This window comes from Cyprinus carpio, chromosome A20 (genome assembly GCF_018340385.1).
Source record: "Cyprinus carpio isolate SPL01 chromosome A20, ASM1834038v1, whole genome shotgun sequence".
Taxonomy (NCBI): domain Eukaryota; kingdom Metazoa; phylum Chordata; class Actinopteri; order Cypriniformes; family Cyprinidae; genus Cyprinus; species Cyprinus carpio.
In genome coordinates, this window is record NC_056591.1 from 13,279,107 (window position 1) to 13,305,413 (window position 26,307).

General features: G+C 36.1%; 1 long non-coding RNA gene across 1 annotated transcript in view; it reads right to left on the reverse strand.

Annotated features, from left to right (window-relative positions):
* The window catches only part of LOC122148972, a 60,187-nt gene extending 34,455 nt beyond the window's left edge, over positions 1–25,732 (reverse strand). Inside the window, exons 1-2 of the long non-coding RNA XR_006162755.1 lie at positions 25,318–25,732; positions 11,646–11,891 (exon numbers count right to left, since the gene is read on the reverse strand). This is a non-coding gene — a long non-coding RNA (uncharacterized LOC122148972). The remainder of the gene's footprint in view (positions 1–11,645; positions 11,892–25,317) is intronic.
* Positions 25,733–26,307: the final 575 nt, after the last annotated feature.

Genomic DNA, 26,307 nt, shown 5'->3' on the forward strand with positions numbered 1-26,307 from the left:
ATTGGCAATGCTGTGAGAAACAGGTTCCTTCATCTCTCTTTTGAGTCTTGTGACAATTAAAAAACTACCATTGGAAACTGTAATGTTTAATGCAATAGGTTTTGGAGTATATGTCTGTTGACTGCACGTAACACCCGGGCATTTCTCAAAATCAATTAATCAAGTTAAATTCCAGTGCTGTTATTAAGATTTTTTATTTAAAAAAAATTTGTAATACATATTTTTATTTCAGCATGGACACGTTCAATTGCTCAAAAGTAACAGTAAAGACATTTATAATGTTACAATTCTTATAAAAAATATAAGAAGAACTATTTCCTGAGCACCAAAAATGTCTGCTGAAAATTCAGCTTTGCGTCACAGGAATAAATTACATTTTAAGATATATTCAGATAGAAAACCTCCATCTTAAACTGCAATAATATTTCACAACTTTACCATTTTACAGTATTTTTGATCCAATAAAGGCAGCCTTGGTAAGCAGTAGTGACTTCTATTAAAAAAACATTAGAAACCTAAACTTTTGAATGGTAGTGTACAAATAAAGTTTAATATTTTAATTACAAATTAAAAATCTAAGAAATTATTTTAATAATTCAAGGAACATGACATTAAATTAAAGCCAACTTTTAACATATTTTATTGATATTAATTCCATTTGAATAATATTTATTCTTACTGTTGGCCCCTTGAATCACTGCGTACAGTATGTGCTGTATTCATAGCAGCACTGATGTACATGACAGCTTAGGACAGAATGTGCAATGATTACCGACACACAGCTCTTCATTAGAGATAAACAAAGATCAGTGAAGCACTTCAGACCATCTGGGATAGAGAGAGAGAGATCTGTGTCTTAGAATGACAACAGACAGATTAGCCTGTATAAAAAAAAGGGGGTGTGGTCTAAAAAAAAATGCTAAAGGCTGCAGATAATGATATTTACGGTAACAAAAATGACTCTAACCATCTACTCCAAGAGGTTTACATGTGTTTTTGGTAATGTTATTAATTGCTTTTACATCTACTATGAGTTCTACATTCACCACAACTATGAATCTCAATGCCATAGACGTTTCATCACCCATTTTCAGCATATGTTCATCCTGACCTCAGCCCAGAGAGGAGGGCGAGAGAAGGCGGTGGGAGGAGGGGGAGGGGCTGTTTTGACACTGAGCCAGGATTTCTGCCAATCACACAGCAACAGCTTGAGTCTCAATCGATGAGGGGGGTAGGGAACCAGAAGAAGAAGGGACGACAGAGAGTGGGACAAAAGAAAGAGAGACCAGGGGTTGAAAAAGGACGAGTCCCTGACTGCGGCGGGCTGATGAGGAAGCCGCTCTGACTCAGGAGTTTCCTGGTGTTTAGTGAGTGAATATGTGAAACGGAGTGCATTCCACAGCCTTGATTCACCCTGCTCCCTTCCCCCCTAACAGCCGCCCGCCCAACCCCTCGTGCCTTTTTTCCAGGGTGATGCCTGCATTTCTCTCTCTCTCTCTCTCTCTCTTTTCCTCATTCTTGGTATATCAACACTTCCAGACTCGCACTTTGCCAGGTCCACTCACTGACCGCAGCATTTTTAATTGCTACGCAAGAACAGAATTGCAGCCCCCCCGCCCCTCTCGCTTCGTCCCAAACAAAAACATCCTGAGGGCCAGGCCGGCTCAGGGCTCCACTACAGGAAACAGGGATTGAGCCGAGGCCAGGCACAGACCCAGACAATGTGTTATTAGCTAGAAAAAAGGATGTTCTTCTGGAAAACAATGACTCGGAGGCTTTGTGAGCGATACAATATTGAAGTTAGCATATGCTAAATTGAGGAATACAGCTTGCTAATTAAAAAAAAAAAGAATAGGCCCACTCAGAATCTGTGCATATTTTGCATAATTTCTACATTGATTGTGAGGGAACATCTGTGGAATTCTGCTAAAATATGTCAATAAAAAGCATAGTGAAAATATCAGCCAGAAATATGTAATAAGATCTTTTGTGAACTGACATGCAACAATCGTGCCGAAACACTAAATTATCTTGTCATTGCCAATAAAATGATCTAATTATGCTTAAAACAAAAATAAATATACACGAGAAGCATAATTATGTTATTAAGAAATATTTATAAGATATTAAGACATATCTTCAGAGAAATACTGTATAGTTTAAATTCTGTACAATGCAAGTGTAAAAAAATTAATGCAAAATTATATTTTTTTTTCTGACTGGTTTTGTTTGTCATATATATATATATATATATATATATATATATATATATATATATATATAAATAATAACATTTATGATAACATTCTTGTTTTTATGAAGATATGTATTAAAATATATATTTTCTGTATTATCGTCTTACATATTCTTGCTTCTCAAATAATTGTCTCTTGTTTAAAGGTTGTTCTGAATTTTAACTGCATTACAGGACAAATCAACAGAGCTTTCTGTGAAATCCTGTGAGTGCAGATTGAGTGCAGGAATAGCGATGAGCTCTGCTAACAGAACACACTGATCCGACTGGCCTTGTAAGGAAGTATGTGTAGATTACCCCCAAAGCTATGAGGAACCTAGCCATGGCACCATCTGCCCAACTTCAGCTAATCACCTCTACCAGATGGAAGAGAATGTGGAGGGTTTTTTTTTTAGATCGTTTCTGCAACAATCATCCTCTGGCTGTTGCAGCTATTGTCAAAAGTGCTGGGTAACACAAACGGAGCAGGGATAATTTATTCACCTCACTCAAACCTTATTAATGGTGCTTTTTATTGTTATACCTCACACTTAACTCAACATAATCGCCATCCTGTCACACGATTACAGGATTTAATCTTAATACATTTTTCAGAGTCATTGATTAGAGCAGATTTAGCTTAGATTAGGTCCACAACAGCGGAGCCGGGCCATCTTGACGAATCCACATTCCTCAGATGGCTCTGTGAAGGGCAACCAGTCCTTGACTGAAAAGCTTAGTATTCAGCTCAGGTCTCAGTCAATATGTCTGGACTTGAGTCATTGCAACAGCGGACATTTCTCAATGGATGCTATAAAAATACTACTATCAACCTGCAAGTTTTCATTCACCTGATGCATGATTCACAAAAATTCACAATTGAGATCAATATCAAAAGGAACCGTGAATAACTCTGTGTTACTCATGTAGGAAGCAAACTGCATGCAGTGATGAAAGCGAGGCTTTGCAACCTGCCAAATACGTTCAGCTTCCAGTTTACCCATTATAGCGGTAACCATGGCGATGTGACTTCACAGCGTGAAAAGGAAGCCTTTCAAACTTTCAGCATTTGTGACGACAACATTAATGCTTTTATAAAGCTGTATGTTTCATTACAGTGGAAAATGTGTTCTTAAATAATACAGAACGGGTTAAAAAAATATATGGTTTGTATATGTTTCCAATGATGTGAATGATGTTATGCAGTCATTCCTTTACATTTCATGTGCTGTTGAGGCTTCTGTCCCTCGCACATCGGTCAAGCCCCAGAGGTGTTAATAGTTTAGTTTCCCATGAGAGTTCACTCAACTTTCAGTTTTTTTCAGCACAAGGTGGGATTTAATACGCCTCAGGGGATGTTTAGCATGGTCACTTCAGCTAAGACATTATGCAACAAATGCATATCAAATGGTGAGTATATTGATGTAAAATGGCTGCCATCAAGCTGTAGAAAGGAATTACAATGTCTGGACCTGTTTGAACCCTAGAGGGGTTTTCCCTTTGAAATAGCGCGCAGGGGGGTCATCATGTGGATATTTGTCATTCGGCAACACACAGTTGAAACCAAGGTTAGAGCTGACTGATTTTTTTTGACACCTACATTAATAAGTGTCTCACTAGCCTTTCTGTTTCTTTTGGACCTGACCGACAAATCCAGCAAGAGTGGGATAAATGATAACAACATGCTTCACGAGACCCACTCAATCAAACACCATCTAACTGAATCCCAATGACAGCAAGAGATCTGATCAATAGGTGTGAAATAGAGGCAGAATGCCAATGACCATAAAAAAAGAGAAAAAAATTGTGAATTAAGGTTAGAGGTACTGGAAAGAAATAAGAAATTTGGTATGAAATAAGAAAACATTTGTAAAAAAAATTTAATTATATATATATATATATATATATATATATATATATATATATATATATATATATTGGCACAAAAAAAAATGGCACAAAAAAAAAAATATATATAAATAAAATAAAATAATCCACTAGAGTTTGGTTACACTGTTTATGATAGTTAGTTAATAAAAACAATTAAGAAAGAAAGAAAGAAAAAGACGATGTACAAAACTACATATTTAGAAAACAGGCTAGTCATAAGTTCTCTGAACAACTTGTCGGCAAAATGGTCTAGTCCTGTATAATTAGGCTGGTTTTGGTGTTCACATAAACGTTCTTGAGTTTAAAAAACCAGCTAGACAGAGGTGCAGAGCAATGGATAAGAACTCTGGCACCTGAAGACACATTTATATAAACTATATTTAAAAGTTTTCTTGACAGACAATCTTAAAAACACAGTGCTCATAGTCGGATGCTCAAAAGATGCCTGTAAAAACAACAAAAAAAGTATGTTAGAATCAGACAGCATGTTCACACACATTCTGATGTGGTAGCCGCCTGTGCAGTGATGTCACACTGGATGAGATGTAGTGGAGAAGATGTAGAAACAGACTGATAACTGAGGGTTCAGCAGGGCCGTGTCAGCGCCTGCTGAAGCTTGTACTTAACCATGGTCTGAACCCTGCCCCGGGCTGACAGGCAGCACTGATCCTGACACCATAATAGTCAAATTAGATTGAGAGGTGCTGTGAATGAGAATAGCACTGACAACACTGGAGGGATGGAGCGGGGCACAGATGTTACACATGTACATGTCCCACATACTAAAGATATGCTGTTCTGAGAAATACATGAGCTGAAAGACAATTCATGCACATATTTTAATACAAATGCACTTCATGTAAACTGGTTCAGAGATGTTGTTGTTGTTGTTTTTTTGGGGGAGTGGTTGGGTATGAATAAATGTTGAAAATCTGTCTCCCACAAGCTTTTCAAGATTTCACTACATTTCATTAGATTTCATTACATTAGTTTTGCTGAATCAGCTCATCAGAAGTCAATTGTTGACTAACTCATCAATAGTAAGTTTCCTTATTTGTAACTTAATAAATAAAAGCACCTGCTAAATGAATACATGTAAACTGTACTTATTTTAAATAATTTGTTGGTTAAAAATATCTAAGTGAAAAATAGAAGTAAACAAAAATTAAATAAGATAAAATAAATAAATAAATAAGCAATAAAACAATAAATACATAAACAGAACAAACAAACAGATAACAAACAAATAAATAAAAACAAATAAATAAAAAAGAACAATAAATAAACCAAAAATAAATAAACAGATTAACAAACAAACAAATATATAAATGAAAAATAGACATAAAGAAAAATAAATATGATTAAATAAATAAATAAGTAGAAAATAAAACAATAAATAAACAGGACAAATAAACAAACAGATAACAAACAACTCAATAAAAAGCTGAAAACCAAATTGAAAAAAAGAACTAAATAAAAAGAACAATAAAAACAAAAACAAATAAACAGATGAAATAACTGAAAAAAAATGAATAAATTGAAAAAATAAACAAATAACTAAAAATAAACAATAAAATAAACAAATAACTTTTTTATTATTTTATTTAATTTTCTTGTTATTATTTTTATTTCATGTTTACTGTTAAATGTTTCTAAAATTAATAAACACAGTGTTGTGAAAATAATAAACAAATAACTAAATCAGCTTTATCTCTCTTAGGTTCACCAGCTTCAACAGTACCAAACCAGCAATAACCAAGGAAATTCCTTCTAGTCTAAACTAATCTTTTAAGCAATGAATATGTATCCTTTTCATTACCATTTCTTTCTCTATCCTATCTGTTACTCTAAACATTCCACATTTTCTAATTCCCATCAGTCTGCTTTCCAATTCAAGCGTATTCAAACAGGACTGAGCAGTGAAACCCGTCTCTCTCACACGCGCACAGACACGTGTGCAAACACACACTCACCTCCTTTCCACCATATATCTTAAGAGAAACATAATACGGTATGGCCCTTGCATAATACAAAAGATAACTAAGTGTAGTGGGCACCAACTCAAAACATGCCGGAGCAGAACTGCAGTCTCTGTCTAGATTGCATGTAAACACATCACAGCCCGAAGAGAAGCGGTCAGACATTAACATGCAGGTTAATAGGTCAAACTCAAGGCTGGCACTTGCCTTTTAGTGTGTGTGTGCTTTTCGGCTTGTTCTGGCTTTACTTTACTGCTATGTTCCTGTCTGCTGCAAATGCTGGACTGGGCGGGCAGGCAGGACAAGAGAAAGGGAGATAGGTAGAGAGGAAGCTGCCAGGCACTTCGGCCCCCTCCCCTGCTCTCCGTCTGCCTGCTGTGGGTTAAAATATATCCATGCACGTCTCCCCTTCTAGAGTCAGCAGACATTACCTTATAAAAGAACCAGAGGAACTCTCTCAACCCTAATCACAGGACCACCCCTTGACTTCATCCACACTGCAAAAAATCACTGTCTTAATTCAATTTGTCTGGTTTGTTTTCCCAGTAAACACATTTAAATCAATCCTTAAAAAAAGATACATTTACTGAAATTGCAGTATTTTATTTTTAAAAATAATTTTAATTAATTTACTTTTAGTACAATTTTTAGATTTATGCTGACAATTTATTTTATTTTATTTTCCCAAAATGTTTCTTTTTTATATATTTAAGACAACAGTTAGAGGTGAGGTGAGGAAACTTCTGATTTAATCCATTTTATTTTATTCTATTAATATATATTTAATTTTTTAGGAAAGATTTTTAGATTTATGCTTAAATCTATTATTTTATTATTTTTTAATTTTATTTAAATTTATTTCCCCAAATTATTTTTAGAATATTTATTAGATTTATGCTTAAAACCAGCAAAAAAGTAAAAAAAAAACACCAACCAGACAGATATATATATGGTGCAAATAAATGTATAATTTAAAACATTTTTTAAAAAAAAACACTGATTATGAAAATGACATTTTGCAGTGTGTCACCCTCTTCCTCCCTCTATCAGTATAAAGTAGCGTTGTCTCTGTATACACGGACTCACATGACTCAACATCTCTGGCAGTCTGAATCCAGCCTCAACTCTGCTCTGTTTTTCCCAGGGGGGAGAGCGTGGGCATGGAGAGGGAGGGAGCGGGAGAAGAATGACGGTGTGGAGTGGGGGGTTCTGGAGCATTGCCCCGCGCTGGCTCAAATTTCCCGCTTGTCAAGCCTGATGGATTTGGCTAAAAATAAAAGAAAGTGGAGGCCCATGACGGGCAGACGAATGAATGAATGAACTTTGCTGCAGCTTTACCCCCTACTCCATCAAAAAAAACACACACACAAAAAAAAAAACACTCCTCGATAACCCTTGGCGGCAACTCCGGACCTTCTTCCCTCATTTTCGAACAAAGATGGTCTGATGCCAAGCGTGGAAGTGCATTCTAGAAACAAATGTCCCCGCTTTTCTCAAAGTCCAGACAGTGAGAAAGCACCAGGGAGAGAAAAAGAGAGACAAAAGGGACACAAAACACCCAAGAGCTGCAGGAAGACTGGGGATTCCTCTGCTTTCATTAATGCAACCCCCTTTGAGCTACATACACAAACATAAAGTTCATGTCATCCAATGTTCTATGCATTTGCTCTTACCCTCGCAGGCATGAGCAAAGCATTCCTCGACCATATGTTTCGCCAGCTTCAGAGCACTGCAAGGCTACTGTACTGTGCCATCTGTGACTACAGCTGTGGTAAATACTCCATCCACTGCCACTCACAAAGTTTATATGTGAAACACTGACTAGCAACAGACCAGATAAGTGGCACTGACCACCCTGTACCCTCTTGACAACCACTGATATGGGTTTTTCTTCTTCAGAAAGCTAATTAGCCGGAAACAGCACCTGGTTTCACCTGGGCTAAATGGCTACCCAAGAGCCTTCCCTCACCTAATCTCATGGTAGGAGGTGATACATGATATAGCACGGTTAAAAATAGCCTCTCTCTCTCACTCGTTCTCCATGACCTTTCACTTCGTGCTCTCCTTACCGCTCGGAGCGCCGGAGGAAGCCTGAACATGCAGCTCTTTGACACAGAGGAGACTCCTCGAACCCAAACACACCCAGAACAGGAGATGGTGTCATAGCCAGAAGTTTCTCACGGGGCAGTAAAATGAACTCAGAGGCTGGTGTCGCATTTGAGATATATAAAATAACTAAAGGGAATGGCTAAAAAGAAGCTATGCAAGCCAACACAAAATGGTCATTTACAAACTGAATGCGTCAGTCATTTTCAAAGGTTTACTGGTCATATTGAAAAGCACCCTAAGTAACCCAAGTAACCCCTCAGGGGGTCACTGAAGGGTGGGATTGTGATTCATTCATTAGGATATGACGAAATGTTTAATTGGGGTTATTTTTTGGATATATATGGGATTTTTTGTTTTTTTTTATTTTTGGATTTTTTTTGTGTGTTTTTTCACATATGGTTTTTCTTTTTGTGTGTGGATATATGTGTGAGAATTTTATGTCATAAGTGCCAAAACTCACAGAGCGCGAACTCTCCTCTGAGACTACCAGCACATGTTTAGAAAAATCTTCAAATCTTTGTTTTCATATTTGCATCTATCCACTCGTTTATAAGATCTCAGAAACATTACATCACTGAGAGCCGAGAGCTCCCGCTGTGGCATCGGGACCCGTCACTTGTGTGGTTTCATCAATCAATGCCCTTTGAGAGAAAAGAATGCATGAGATGGAGGGAGAGAGGTGAAAGCCATTTGTTTTCTTTGTTAGGCACAAGCGGAAGACATGAATCAATAGCTGAAGCCTGTGAATCAAACTCTGGAGGTGGTCTGCTCGCAAACAAGCCGTTCTGAGTCACACGTTTTAACGAGTCATTGCTCTCGGACATGGGAGAGAATGAGAAACACACCACTGTACACTTCGGCCCTGATGCAGCTGCGCCGGGCATCTTAATCCATGACATTACAACATACTCAAATCACTTTTTCCTTTATGTTCTTTTTCTTCCATCCACTTTGTTAGCTGGCTTAATGCAAAACACATAAAGTCGTAAAGTGAGTTATGTTCCCCGGTTACACTACTTAAAGGGATAGTTCACCCAAAAAAATCATCTACTCACCATCAAATGTTTTGACCATATTATGAAAGTTGTGTTGGACCAATGTTGTGTTGGACCCCACTGACTTTCATTATATGCACAAAATATCTTCTTTCATGTTCCACAGAAGAAAGAATGCGATACAGGTTTGGAACAACGTGAGTAAATAATGACAATTTTCTTTTTTTTTTCTTTTTTTTTTTAATGATTCCTTTAATAAGGCTAAGTAAAGGTGTCGACAGAGATGGGAGAGCAAAAAACAAAAAGCGTTGAACGCCTGCTGCTTTTCCCTTCCACACAATCCAATCATTCAAAGGCATTCCTGATGCTGGGGAAACTTCACCCACTCAGAGTTATAAGTGCATGCAACATGCCTCACTACGAACAAAAACAATGTCCTCTTTCACTGGCTTCACCCCATGCTGCACATGCAGAAAATCATGCTGGGAATGGGACAGATCGCTGCATCACAGTATGCACACGCTCTGAGGAAGAACTGAGGACAGATACAGACGATAGCTGTATATGGAGGATATACAGTAAACTTGCCATGTCACTGATTAAAGTTTTTTTAAATAAAACATCACAAATTATCAATTTTTGAATATGGCAAAAAAGTCTGCATGAGATAATTTAGATGTACAAAATGTGCTTTAAAGCCAACATGTTTTTCATGGCATTAAAATCTGAGCTTTCTGTGAAAACACTTCTCTCTGGTGATGAATGCAGGACTTCTCCAATCATTTAGACCCCTTAAACCCCACCCTTTAAGCTTGCAAGCAACGCCTACATCTTATAATCCAGTATTTTTGATAATCCATTACACTCGGATGTATACAGAAGAAAAGATCTGTCATTACTTTATTTTCATCGTGACTTTAAACAAAGTAATGCAATGCCGTAAAATGAGTAAAATGATTATAAACTATTTCTAGGTCACTTATCAAAGAAGACATGGATCCACGTGACTCTTTGTGCAGATGGTCAGATGTTCTTCCACTGAAGCTCAAGATGTTCTTTGGATCATCACAGATCATGCTGAAGAACATGATTATCATCAGGAGGAATGACAAACTTGTGGAGTTCATGCAGCTTGAGTGCTGCTTTCATTTAAAGCAAAAGAGGGTTGAAACCAAATGCTAAGACATTCTGAAAATCATCTTCATTTTTTAATTTCAACTTTTCACTCAAATTGTTATACTTTTAATATAATTTGCACTGAAACATTTTGTATTTAATTAAAAAAATGCAAAAAAATAAGCATTTTCACTAGTGGTCTCAAACATCTGGATTCCACATTTTGTCACTTTATTGGTGTGGCATGGCTGACATTGACAACATCAGAAGATCTGCATAAGTTATTCTCCTCAAGCAAAAATCACGGGATTGTGATTTTCTGGCCTGCATCATGCCGAGAAATCTGCTCTCTGACATGTAATACCTAAGAACTTTCTAGACTGAATAACCATCAGCTTTACCCGTGGAAGTCTGTGAGTAAGTCTAATGACCCCGAGACAGAGCTTTCTTTTGTCCTCTTTAATAGTCCTCTAATTAAGATGGGATATGAGGCTTGACTTTACATACACACAAGGTTCATGTGAGGCCGTTCAAATCTTTTCCTCTTACAGGAATATAAGCCGCTTCACCATATTAAATGTTCAACTGGAATATATGACTGAACGTTCAGTGAAAGAAAGAGAAAACAGATCCGACATGGTACTATGATGCTGTCACAATTAGATTGAACCTTCTGGCAGGCATTCAGCTACAATGAAAGTTGTTTTTCTATATCGAGTTAATATTGCAGTCAGTTTGCGGCTTGATATTTATTTATACGGTTGATATTTGCAGCACCTGGAGAGGAAACTGTGAAAAGGAAGCTTTATTTCCTTTGCAAGAGACTTCAAAAATGGAAGTACGTGAACTAGTGTAGAAAAACAACACTTTTAACGAATCTATTTTTTACTGGTGCAATTTTGCACTCAAGGTGCCCTCTCTTCAAAATGGCAGACTTCCTAACTGAAACCAAGCACTAGATATGCAGTGTTCAATAGAGATATTTTTGCAAGATTTGATTTTGTTTCATTCAAGCTCTACAAGAGGACCACTGGAGGTTTGGAGGGATGTTTGAGGACACCTGTCAAACATTTACCCGTCCCACAACCGACCTGATACCTCTGTGAACGTGATCCAGTTCCATGATCTTTTAAGGCTGTTGGGTCTATATAAAATCTGACAATGTCTTAAGTCTTTCTGACTTGCAAACACATCCAACAAAACAAGGCAGCAATCCTAAACCTGGTGATGCAGGCTGACAGAACAAGGCGCCCATCTTTTATGCACATGCATTGAGGTGTAAAAGCAAAAACCATGAAATTCAACTCAAATTTGATCACTCACAGTGGTCTGTTCCATTGTTTGACTGCTCTGACGGGAGGTGACAATGACAGCTCCGAGTGTTAGCATGCGCTGAGATGCATGTTGTGGTCCAGCGCCAGCAACAGTTTTCGGCTGGGTTTTCAGGGTCGACAGCACAGGCCTCCTAACAGAGAAACGTCTCTCTGTGTGGAGTAAGCTCCACCTCTGTCACGCTAACACACGCCCCTCGGACTTCATTGACTGTAAACCTCAGCCATACTTCCTTTCCTGTAATGAACAGTGAATTTCTTATTATCATACATCATATCTTTCTCAGATAATCACAACAACAAATGACAGTCTACATCTTTTAAGGCAAAACTGACAGGTTTAGGCACCTGTTTTACATCACGCTTGTTCTAAATGAATGATGTAACGATCTTCTGCCAGAACAGAAACACTTGTGAATTACAGTTTATGAAGTGATCATGTCGTGTTTCTAAAGGTATCAACATCATTTGTAGTCTCAGAAACATTGTAAACCTAATTTGGCTTACTATGAATTTCAATGCATGTTAATGAATGTCAAACTACTTTTAGTTCTCTGACAACTAACATTATTTTCAAATTTGAATAAATATTACAAGTGCTTTATTTCACCTGTGAATACATTCATCACCATCTATGACATTAAATTATAAATAAAAGACATTACTTTTTTTTTATATAATTCAAAAGTTCTTTACCATTCTTGATTTTTGCACTAATTATATTAAATATACATGTGACTTTATCTTTTAATTAATTAATTTATTTTGGTCAGCTTTAACTGAGATTTTAATCAAGGTTTTACTAAAGTCTAAAGCTATTTAACTTCAAAACTATTTCTTTTTTTCTAAGGCTTTTCTGTGCATTCTGTATTCTCTTTTTTTCTTCTAATTTTTTCAAGTTATAATGGCAGTTCTTGCGATTTTCATGCATTGTACATTATTTTCCTGTCACAGTTGGTGAAAAATGTATTCACCGGTAAAATAAACTTGCATTGGTTGTATTGTAAACAATGTAATGGTAAAAGATAAGAAAAATATCTAATAAGCAAAAACTTAAAAAAAGCAGAAAATAATACCATGTAAATATCCACAATATATGTTTAAAATATTATATAAAATTAGTCCATTTATTAGAAAACAGAAAATCACTGAAAACTGACAAAGATTGTTAGATTCATGTGATAATACATGTTTGTTTCTTTTTCTTGGAGCATGCTTCATGGAAACATTTTTAAATGTTAAAAACCACATAGCTATGTGTCAGAGAGCTAGTGTGAGAAGCTGAAATGTTACACATCACTCCACATTTTTGGCTTCTTGTTTTCAATTTTTTTTAAACTAATAATTGCTGTAAGCATTTGACTATAGGCGAAGGTGGAGTCCTGTTGTGCAAGACCTTCCCTGTAAATGTCTATCTGAGAAAATAAACAACCCAGACTAGTTATCTCAGGCGTCTGTGCATCCTCAAATAACCATTCCACTGCCTGTATCAAACTGTAAAAATATTTATACATATATGATTTACATATAAATGTAAATGTATGTGTTTATAAACACATATTAAACACAAATAAAAATATAATACAAACCCCTGCATCTCAAACAGAACAAGAACCACAAATTACTGAGAAAATAATAAAAGGTTAAAATAAAAAGGCTAAAACCTAAAAGGAGATTACAAATATATGGTTTAATTTTTTAAAAAGTTTTCATTCATAACACAAATAACCCAGAATATCAAGAAAATATTGTAAATGAGCATTTTCGAAATTTTTGTTTCAGAATTATTTTTTTAATTTGTAAATTCATGTTGCATCTTTCCTTTTTCTTTAAAACAAATCATCTAACTAACAAAAAAATATTTAAACTGTTTTTTTTTCAAATAACAATTTGTATAATTTGAAAGATTTGGTATTTTGAAAAAAAAAAGCCAAACTAATTTTTTTAAATCAATTAAGATTTTTAACACTTCTAAAAAGTATTATTTTATTATCATAAATTACTGTTTACTTACTAGTTAACCATTTAAAAAGTAATCATACATATCACATTACATCACACAGATCAACAGACATTTTTTTTTTTTGGAAATGTCTACATTAACATTTTAAGCATATAAATAAATAATATGCATAAAGTCAAATATAGCACCTATAACACTTACAGCAATCAAAAGATTCTTTGTGGATTCTTAGCTAGACAATTAAATGCTGCAGCATGTTTTTCAAGAAACTCATCATTGGAATGACTGGGTCTTGGACTCAATGACCCTTGGCACTTAAACCTGCTGACTGTAAGTTAAGGTCACAGCTATTGACTGCAGCACAGAGCGTCAGGCACATAAATCTGTCCGTACCTAACAGTGGGTGGACCAGCTTCTTTATCAGCTACCTGATAAATCGAGCTTGACTCTGACCGGCGTGCAGAGAGAGATCCATTTATGGATCAATGCATTCATGATAGCAGTATTATATGGAGTGTGTATAGAACATTCAAAGCTTTTGAGGTCTGTGGTCGTGACCATTGCACTCTCAGGTTAAGAAACTGTAATTTTGTCCAGTGCAAACCCACGTCAAACTTCGCACCTCAGGCAAGTCAATGCAGCATTCTGTGCATCAAACTCAACTATATGACAGGGAACTCTCAAATACCACGTTTAATCTTTTCCATTCTGCAGAAACATCATTTCCTTTGACCTCAGCCTTTTGTTTACCACTGCAACATTTGACAAAAATATGTCAAATGTGTGTTTTTTTTTGTGTGTGTGTGTGTGTGCATTTGTGCATTCGTGTATGGTTTCTAACCTTAATTGTCATAAACTGTTGGTATCGTTCTCCTTTAAGACACCACGAAAACATCTCTACGCAAATGAAGACAGAACAAAAAAAAGCTGTCTTGTTCTACAAGCCACACTGCGAGAGCTCAACCAATAAGAGGTTTCTGTCAGGCAGCGTAAAGCCACCACCGGTGCACGGTGTTGATTTGGTAAAGACACGACCGATTTACTGTACATTTGAGACAGGAAGTGGTCATGCCACTCCTGCTGCTCCACGCCCACCTCTTACCCCTCCCCCTCACCACCTATGTGAGTCTCACAGGATGCACACACACTTACACACCTCCAGCTGCACAAAGATTAAAACCACATATCATACTTGTTTTTATTCATTCACACCTCAGTGCCCCACAAATCAGTAATTTACTCCAAAGACCGTAAAATGCATCTCAGACAATAAACTGTTATTTTTTTTTTCAGGTTACTACTAAGTTAACATGCCTCTGATGAATGCTGAAATCATAATGGGATAAAAACAATGAAATTCTAAAACAAATGAAAGTGAGAGTGGTTCGCAAACTTTCTAGCTAATAAAAAATAAACCTGTTTTACATCATATATAAGATGCTCCTCACCATTCATATAAACATACATATACATAAATCACATAACACAAACTCTTAATATTTAATAATAATAATTTATCATTTAATCATTTAATATTAATGATTTTTTTAAATTATACAAATTAATAAAAATGCTGAATATAAACGATAGTTAATAATTCTATTATACAAAAATATAATATTTTAAAAAGAATTAATAAAATAAGTTGTTTTTCTAAATATTTTTACAATTGTTGAAAAACACCAACAACCAACATGATTCAACCAAATCTACAAACGAATTAATAGATGAATGACACTGAACTAATTGTGTTAACATACATTTTTGATCAAATGTTTCTGTTTAATAAAGTAACTGGCTGTTATGATAAAGGTTGAACTTTACCCGCTTAAGAACACTGGCTCATTTAGGTTCATTAGCTAAACGTATTAGTCTGAAATAAATAAAAGTACAATAATACATTTAGCTAATGAACCTAAATGAGCCAGTGTCACACACTGCATAAAACTGTGGTTTCCCCCACAGGTCTGGGGTGTTAAACTGAAAACAGATTGGTGTAGAAACAATTTTAAATCAGAAATCACTAGTATATTTCACAAACAATTACAAAGAAATTGCAAGAAACACACTGAATCAAAATGTAAAATATACATTTTTGAAAAATCATTTCTTACAGTGCAGGTGGTCCCTGTTTTTATTAAACTATTGAAGCTGTCTGCCACTTCTAGTGTTAAGTAGTAAATCCAAGAAAAATATATTTTGAATAAGTCAATGTTTTCATACACACAAAATTTGAAATTAACATTTTATTAAAACCAGAACCAGTGATGAAAGCTGTACTACCAGAGGTTAAACTCCTCTAAAGTGTTAAACACCGCTGATTTGTTTGCACTGACCTCTGCTGAAGGATTATTATTTATTCATGATTATTCATATAAGTGTTCATCATCCACAGATGTTTCCAATAGACTGCAGTATACAACAACCTCCACCCACACAATGGGAATGTTTTGTTCCTCGTTCTGAAGTGCAAAGCAATACAAATAAATCCGTCTGGGAGGAATTCTGACCTTTGCCAGAGACAGCATTTCCTCCGACTGCACTCTGCCTGCTGAGTCGCGCTGGCAAACGGAAAACAATTTGACACACAGGGGTTACCCCCACTGCCCTCCATCCCTTGCTCCCAATCTCTTTTTACTTGCTGTCTCTCTCTAAAACAATGATCTCACCCACTTACCAGGAATCCGCTGATTGTTTTAAATACCTTCCACTCTTGTGGACTCAAGTCACTTTTTCCCATCCAGAAAATAGGGGGAAAAAATGTCAGAGGGGGAAAGAAACTGACTCTGGTAGGAAGTTTAGTATCAAGCATGCCTGAGACACAGTTCATTCAGGCTCTAAGCCGACATTGTTTTAAATTACTGCTGTCCCATACAGCAATCCAATATGGAGTAATGAAAAAAAAAGAAAGAGAGAGAGAGGTCAAAAACATCCACATTTTTTTGTAAGTTATGGTTGGCTGCAATTCTAAGGAATCCAAAAATGAAGCTGCTAAGGTACAGGAACTGTCTCTTTTGTTTTTTTCAATCCAACTCAAAACCTTTTCTCTGACGAAGAGTGTGAAGCGGAGGTTTTGACAGCATAGCTGTGGTATGTTCACCTGGGATAAGCCTCGACAGAGCATCCAATGACGCACTTATGGAGAGGAGAAAAAACACTGACACTTGTATAAATCTGACTTCTGCTGGCACACATATGCAGACGGGCATTAATCTCCAATTCTGAACCATTCATATAAATGTGTAAGGGCATGAAACATTCATAGCAACATTTTCCCTGGAAAGCTCTATTTTTTATATATGCTAAAATATGCAGGAAAGCATTCAACAGCGTCATCCTGACAGATGGGGGAAATAGGAAAAAGAAAAAAAAAAAGACACAACAAACACATTTTCCAGGCTGGGCTGGGTAAGTTTTGTGGTATGGTGTGTAGGTTATATTTAGACTGAGCACCAATATTGACACAGCACACTGCATATGACTCATCTGTACCGACACAGGCCAGTGACACCCCTGCCCTCCCGCGCAGGTTTCCTTAGTCCTATTGTAGTGTGAAACCATTTTGATTTGTGTGTGTGTGACAGTTTGTCCATGTATATAATGTATTTAAGATTGTTTGTCTGTGTAATTGCCTGAGGCTGTGCCTGGCCCACATTCACTGCAGCACTTGGAGTGGCTATTTTGCAGGCAGTTAAGACACTCCTGCCTGCTTCACTCGGGTCACTGATTGCCTATTTGTCGTTTCTGGAGAGAGAAGCACTGAAGAACTCTGAGCTTAAGGCTTTGGAGCAGTCAAGCATTGATAAGGTGGCCTGGAGATTTCTGCAGACAGCAGCACATCAGCGCTGAAATAGTTAAGAGTGTGAAAAAGAGAGGGAGAACTGCAAACTTAGATCCAGTGACACTGCACAAGCTGTTTCCAATTCCCATGGTGCCTACTAATGTACACTGTAACCTGCATACTGGCCGGGGGATTTCAGTAGAAGTTAACTTTGCTAGACAAAATCTGTTAATTTAGAATACCCTGCAATGTTAAATATATTGTTTAAAAAAATACTTTTAAATATACAATTGAAATATGCTACCATTCAAAGGTTTGGTGTCAGTAAGATTTTTTTGAAAGAAATGGATGCTTTTAATAACTTAATTAATATTATTAATCAACAAACTGATAAAAAGTAAAAAATCTTACAAACTCTTAAAAACTCTTACCTTTACAAAAAACTTTTGAACTTTTTATTCAGGAAAGAATTTTGGAGAGAAAAAACGTATTACTCTTTCTACAAAAATATTAAGCAGCACAACTGTTTTTTTTTTTTTTTAAACAAATAATAAGAAGAAATGTTTCTCCAGCATCAAATCAACATATTAAAATGATTTTTCAAAATTCACCTTTGCATCACAGGAATACATTTTTAATATTTTATAAATATATTAAAATAGAAAAATATTGTGAAAATATTTTTCACAATATTACTGTTTTTATTGTATTTTTGACCAAATAAATGCAACATTGATGAGCATAAGAGACTTCTTTCAAAAAATATTGCAGACTTCAAACTTTTCAATAGTACTATTAGTATTTTAGAATGGTGTGCATTAAATATAAATTAAAATACAACATTTACAATTAAATGTAATTAAATATACATTCTTTATATAAATCTTTGTGCTAAAATAATATAATATACAATAAAATGTTTAAATTAATATAAATTGTCATAAGTCAATGACAAATGTCAAGTTTAAGCAAAAAAAAAAAAAAAAAAAAAAAAAAAGTATGAGCTGTATGTTGAGCCTAACTGCTCTGTCACAAACAGGACAGACTGAGTCAGCCTCACTTTGATCTAAACTTTCTATTGGGTTAAACTCCCACTCTAAGGGGAACGCAGAGGAGAGGAGGGAGATGTTTGGCATATGGAGAGTGTGAGAATGAATATGAGCTGCAGACTGCAGAGTACAGAACAGTTACATGAATGAGCATGCAAAGCATAGTGAAATTAACCAAAGAAGTCTGAAAGATGGAAAAACAGCGTGATAGAGGTCTGCTGTTCTCCAGGGTTCTCCAGTTGCAGCGCACATGTGACTCAGCAGCTGCAGGCATGAATATTCTGACAGGGATGACAGATCCAAATTTAACCGCAAAACAACACCCCCCCCCCCACACACACACACAGAGGACGAGTCATCCACAGAAATCTCCAAGAGGAGATGCACTTAGCTTTAGACTTACATGGGCGGAAAGAAACTAATTCTTTTATTCAGCAAGGATGCTTTAAATGATTAGTTCACTTCCACAATAAAAATTTCCTGATAGTTTACTCACCCCCATGTCATCCAAGACGTTCATGTCTTTCTTGTAGAGCCCTTTGAAGCTGCACTGAAATTGCAATTTGGACCTTCATCCATTGGCCACACTTTAAGTCCATTATATGGAGAAAAATCCTGGAATATTTTCCTCAAAAACCTTAATTTTTTTGCGACTGAAGACAGAAAGACACGAACATCTTGGATTGCATGAGGGTGAATAAATTATCAGGGAATTTTTATTCTGGAAGTGAACTAATCCTGTAAATTGATCATAAAGTGACTTTTATAATTTATAATGTTACAAAATGTGTCTATTTCAAATAAATGCTGTTCTTTTGAACTTTGTGTTCATCAAACGATCATGAGCAAATGTATCATTTTTTCTACAAAAACTGTTCAGTCGCTATACTGTTTTCAGCTGTGATGATAAGAAATATTTCCTTAGCACCAAATCAGCATATTAACAATGATTTCTGAAGGATCATGTGACACTAAAGACTGGAGTTATGGCTGCAGAAAATACAGCTTTGCCATCACAGGAATAAATTTCATTTTATAATATATTAAAATAGAAAATGGTTATTTTAAATGGTAATATATAGTGATCACCATGCACATTTGCTGTATGAAAAAGGCAGCTTTGAATTTTGTTCCACAGGAAAAAGTCATACCGGTTTGGAGAGACATAAGGATGGGTAGATGATGACAGACATTCATTTTAAAGCAAATAATATGCCAAAGGTGTGACTCAACTGGACATGTAAATGCATGATTTCTGCCACAGCATTTTAGACTAGAACTTTTTTTTTTTAAAGATACAAATTATTTTTATGTGAAAAATCTGGCCAGTATGGTGGGAAAAAAATTCATCAGAAATAATATCATGTACTGTAAGCATGTGCATATACCCGTATACACAAGCATACTCTAAAACCTGCAGGGCAACAGGCTCAAACGGTGAAACCAAACATGAAACTTGTAAATTGAAACAGAATAGTTTCACAATGGCAAACAACTTTGCGGTAAATACCTGCTACAGGAACAGGAAAAAATAACAAATGACTCAGATGATGTGCTCCGTAAATAAAAAAAAGCGACAGCTAAATAAACTACTATGACACTTATCAGCTTGATCTAAAAAAGAAAATACATTTAACTGTATTTCGCCCCTCATTGTTGTTCAGACAGGTACAGCTAGTTTCCATTTTTCTCTTGACATAGTTAGAACAACAATACAACTGCTTCTACAGTCCTACACGGCCACAGTATTAAATTAGGAAACAATTCAAAATGACTTAGAAATAAAATGAAATAATGAAGCAACACTGATTATGACAAATATCACTAGTGGTCCTAAATGACCTTTATTTGGGTCTCAGAACAACTTATATCAATAATATATCTGATCATACACCATTCATATAAGTTTTCATGTAAGTTCATAAAAGTTGTCTCTTATGCTCACAATGGCTACATTTATTTGACAAACTACAGATAATATTGTGAAATATTATTACAAATTATTATTACATGACATAGCTAAATTTTTAGTAGCCATAACTCCAGTCTTCAGTGTCACATGATCCTTCAGAAATATTCTAATATGCTGTCTTAGTGCTCAAGAAACATTTCATATAATTATTGAAATTAAAAACAGTTGAGCTGCTTATTATTTTTAGTAATACACTTTTTCATGATTCTTTGATGGACAAAAAGTTCAAAAGAACAGCATTTATTTTGAAACAGAAATCTTTCTAAATGTCTTTACTGTCACTTTTGATCAATGTAATGCATCCTTGCTTAGTTAAAGTATTAATGTACTAAAAAAAAACTGACTCTATACTTTTGAACTCTAATGTAGATTGAGAAAAGGATCATTAAGAAAGAGAGCAGAACGAGTTTGTGCGAGAGAGGCTGACAGTATCAAAACAGCAGCTGTGCTGTGTGTTTACTGCTCGCTCAGAGCTGACGCCGCCAGGAGGAAGCACCGAAAATCCGACAGACACACGTCATCCATTAATAACCACACACATAAATCCCTCGATTCAGCTTAAAACAGAACTCCCACAAAGAAGGAGTTTAAAAAGCAATGATCCGAACGTGACAGTAATTGTGTTAATTCAGCGCTCCGAGTGGAATTCTCTTTCCGCACGCTGCTGTGGGCTGGAGAGACTGTTGACTGTTACGGAATTCCTGTGTGGTGGTTTTTATGGGCTTCCATTGAGTTGAACGCTTCCACTATTCCAACCCATAAACTTCCTGCTCGTTTGCGCTTGTTGTTTTTAACTGGAGCTCAATTCAGGCCAGATGTGGACCGGCCTGTCAATCATTTTTATTTATTATATTTTTTTGCATTTTAACACATTTTAAGAGCACTGGATGACAGTGGCGAGTCAAAACTTTCAAATGAGACAGTTTTACTCAGATGAAAGGATTTATAATCTGACTAAATTAACAACACAAGCAGGCAATCCCAAAAATCCCAGAACAAAACAATCCTATCAGGATTTGGCCTGTGGCAACAGCCAGTAAGATTTGCCTTGGCACAAACACTGATGATGCCAATCACTCACTGCCACCCAAATGCCATGTGAGTACAGAAAAAAAGCCCTGTCTGAACTTAAATGGCTCAGCTTGCTCTCTCTCAATCGCTCTCTTTTCCTTTTTCTCCCTCTCAGAGGCTGGAACTCAGTCAAACATGCCTTAGTGCTGACGTGGGATGGCTATGGGAACATGTTTTCATACCCAAGGCTCTTATTCTCTGTGAAGAGCTTTCCTGGTGAGCTTATTTAAACAGGCGGGAGAGAAAAAATGCTAAAACTTGTAAAATCTTAAATGTACCAGAACACTGCTGTTCCAGTACTGTGATGCATGAGAGTTTAAAATCTACTTAAGCCAATATCAATCATTAGGCATTAATGAGGTTGATCTGAAATACTGGTATATTTTCCTACTCTAGTTACTCAATGCCATCCAAAACAATCAACGACAATGGGATAGGCTCCATAGACAAAGTATTCTTAATACCTGTCAGCTCATGAATCATCAGCATGAGAACGTCTGGACAAAAAACTGCTGTTAAACAGTTACTTGATCTTGAATAGAGTATATTCGGACAATTTCCTAAAATATAGAATAAAAATCATAAGAATAAAAATAATACAATAATTAGTTCATTTACAGAATTGGCATGTGATGAATAATTAATCCTAATTCTAAGTCTATAATAAATTTGAATGATCAGTTGTGAGCAAGAAAGCAAATCATGAGAGAATGACTTGCAGAGAGAACACGATGAGGGTGGAATATTATTAATGGCCAGGGATCTTAATGAAGCTGTTAATTGTGCTGAAGACTCAGGTCAGACAGACTCATACTCCCTGAGATTATGATTTTATTATGAGTGCTGACAGGTGCTTTTTTTTGCACTCACTTTCTTTCCATATAAGAAGATGTACATCTGTTCAAATTCAACAAGACAGCTTATATTACATGGCATAGGAGGAGATTTATGTATGGTAATAGGGGTTTTCAAATTAGGGTCCGGGGTCTGGCTGCATAGGAGTGTTTGGGGATCCATGAAAAAGTTTAGAAAAAAATGTTGTATAAAATGTAAAAATAAATAAATAATAAGATTAAACTGAATAAATGAATAAAAAAAGAAATACTAATATATATTAATATAAATACTTATACTAATAATAAAGTAAAATCATAAAATAAATTCAGATTTTTAAATTAAAATTTAATTTAAACAATTAAAAATGGATTAAAATAAATTAAATAAATCTGCTTGAATAAATAAAACATCTAACAGTACAGTATTACAATGATTAGAAAAAACATAATAATGCAATGTAATAATATAATGCATATAATGTTATTTATTTTTCACACACTATTTTCCACATATTTATAATATTACTTTTTCACAGTATAAAAATGGGGGCTTTTTTTCATCTAAATATATTCAGTAGCTAATTACATTTTGCAAAAGGATGCAAAAAGGATAATCATATTTAGAGGTCCACCAATGGCATCTAAAAGAATAAAGAGCACACATTTTTTATTTATTCATGCAAATATGTTCTAATAGACTGATCAGCATACACTTCAGGTAAATGTACCTTAAACACAGACGTATAGCGCAACACAAATATTTGTTGCATTTACTGAAGTTAGGCTTGTTAAGCTTCAGTTTGCATCATTTACATGCAATCAAAACCCATAGGACCTCCTTCTGTTAGACACAAAAGAAGATTTTAGGCACAATGACAGCCTCAGTCACCATGCACTTTCACTGTATGATGCAAAAAAGATGCAATGATAGTGAATGGTGACTGAGGCTGCCATTCTACCTAACATCTCCTTTTGTGTTCCATGAAAAGAAGAAAGTGAACAATTTGAGTAAGTGATTACAGAATGTGCACTATTTTAAAGAACTATCATCTGCTGACGCAAAATGGATATCTGTGATCTCCATCAGGGGAGGGACAGTGTTGAGCTTGAACGCATGAGACTGTAAAAAAAAACATGGCGTCATATCTGCAACACGAGATTATGCACGTGTTTCTATATCTATTCAAATCAGTTTACAAACATAAAATCACATTCATTTAAAATACGACAAAAACGTAGGGTTTGCTGGCTATGGGTTGATACAGTCCACCTTGAACGCTTAGTAGGGGGAGGGGGCAAGTGTAAACAGTTCAATAAAAGGGACAAGTGTTAAACTGAGCGATCCTATTAATAGGGCGAAAGGAAATGTTTTGAAAATTCGAAATTGATGCAAACATCTGCAGCGAAGACATGGTGACGGTTGAACATTTCAGTCTGTCATGTATCTGGGGCAAAGGAAAAATATCCTGGATAGTTCAGTAGCGCCGCAGACAAAGGAATGTACGCGCAGCTCAAAGGTGCTGCATCACCTAATTTCAAATGCCCTCATAACATCGATTCATTCAGACGCCTGTCAACGCACTCACTGAATAACCGGGATTAATTAATTAATTTAAATAACTGTGTTTGGAATCCTGTCCGATAGGAAAAAATATAAGTACAGCCTATGTACATATATATTTATTATGGTTCAGGATTCTCAGCACAGAAACCTATCTATCGATCTATATCTAGCTAAATATAGGCTACTATATCTAAATAATTTACATTATTATTAAGTGTCTTTGTTAAAGCATAAGCGGGAATTGGTGATTTAAATCTCATTCATAACAACTCATTCATAACAACTTATAACCTATCCACAAAAACTTCTGCTCCAAAAATGTGCGCTCCAGGGTCATACAATAGCAGAAAGAGAAGTATGATTCATTCCCGAACGCTCGCGCCCGCGCTTATCACATCCACCTCTGCTGGTGCCCGTTAAATTAGTAGCATTATTCAACGCGGAACTTAATGCGAAACACCTGCATCACTGAGGGAAGTTCATCGGTTGCTTTATGAAGACCGGAGATCCAGCATTCCAGCGCGCGCGCGCTCTGAAAGCGCCCTCGTTCCTTTAAATGCTAGTCGAGACGTTTGCATTGGCTGCTGAACCAAATAAGGCTCGCCGTCCCTTACACAGCAAATATTCTGCTGATTTTATAGGGATTAATCAGAGTGTGTAATGCATTGGCTGTGGTTTACATCAGAGATGTGCTGCGCAGAACAAAGACAGCTTGCTTCCCATTTTTACAACCCACTGCAGTAAGCACATTTTCCGACAGCCGTGTATTTTTATCCGGTTGCTCTTTGAAACAGCGATGAGCTGATATGCAGCCCTTGCTCTCTAGATGAAACCCTCGTGAAAATTTGTATAAAATATATTAACTGGGTAATCATTACGGCAAATAATAATAATAATAATAATCATATTATGTTAATAATATTAACCGTTGCGATAATTATTAAACGATTGCGACCCGCTTTATTTCTCAACTTATCCATTCAATAGGAAGAAAAGGAGGCGGGAATCTACACCGGGGGTATCCGCCGTTGTTATGATCGGTCAAGGCCGAGTGACAACTTCTTTTCTTTAAGCGAAAACAAGCCATGTCTGACCCCTCCTCCCCCCGGGGATCGCAGTGCATCCCACTACTAGCAAACACACTCAAACTATTGTCACTGCTGCACAACAGGATGTGGTAACCGTGCGTTTAAAAGGAGTGTGTTTTCAGCTTAAGAAAACCCAAGTAGGCATGCGGTCGAGTTTTTCCCCTTCTGTGATATTTGCCAATATTTTGTGACACAAATCCTCCAAGTACCCGGTAGATGTGAATGTGAGATATCCCACTCAAAAACACAAGTTTGGCGCTCCGTTTCCATTTGCGACAGACGAATCACATGCAGCCTAACGCACAGGACGCATCGAGCACAAAATAATCATGCGACTCACCTTCAGCCTAGCTTTTTTTCCTTGTGATCCAGCCCTTTTGTCCGTTTAGCAAATATAAATATATTTTTCACATGATGACTTCCTTGCAGACTCCTAAAGCCCCCGGGCTGCAGGGAGATCACGTTTTGCGGTGCACTCTTTCAATATTTCTTTTTCTTTAGGAGGGATAAAGCACGTTTATGGTTGTAAAAGTGTTTATAAAAATGTGTGTATGTTTGTAAATGTGTGATGATGATCTCTACAGCGTGCGGCTCCGTCTCCTCTGTTTGTTACACTCGAATGAAACGCCTACTCTCAATCGCTACATTGTTGACATTCGCGCACTGACGTCATCCCATCCCTCATTCACAACATAGTGCGCTGCGCATTGCGTTGCTGCCTCCAGCGGCAAGGCACCTTACTCCAAATATGTGCGCAGCCGCGGTTCGCGAATTAGAGTGGCGGGGACAGTCGACGTGTGTTCCGAAGCCAGTTGCACGAGTACAGGCTGATCATAGACGAGGACTCAGACTCACGTCTTAAAAAACTTTAAAGGACAATACATACAAATTGAAACTGACTGTCCGTTTGAAATGTGTGGACTGAACAGGCTACTGAGCTGTTCATTATGAAAATTACATCGTTTTCTACTATACTGTAATTTCACTTTTTGTAATATCAAATTAGTTAACTTAAAAATATTTTAGATTTGTATTTGTTATTACTATTTTTTTACATACTTCTCAGTGTAGTTTTTTTTAAGACAAATTCTATATCTATGGCCTAACCTATGCTGTGATTGCACTAAAAAAATAAACCTAAACAGAGAAATATATAAGTTTACGGTTATTTTTCAGTTTCCGTATGAGCACATACCTTTTTAACATGCTGTATTTTAATGTTGTAATATCAAATTCAATTATTCAGAAAAAGTAAATTTAAATAATTATTTGTTTTTTCTTTTTAAAAACTTGCATATTTTACATGTGAATATTTCTCAGAGTAGGTTTA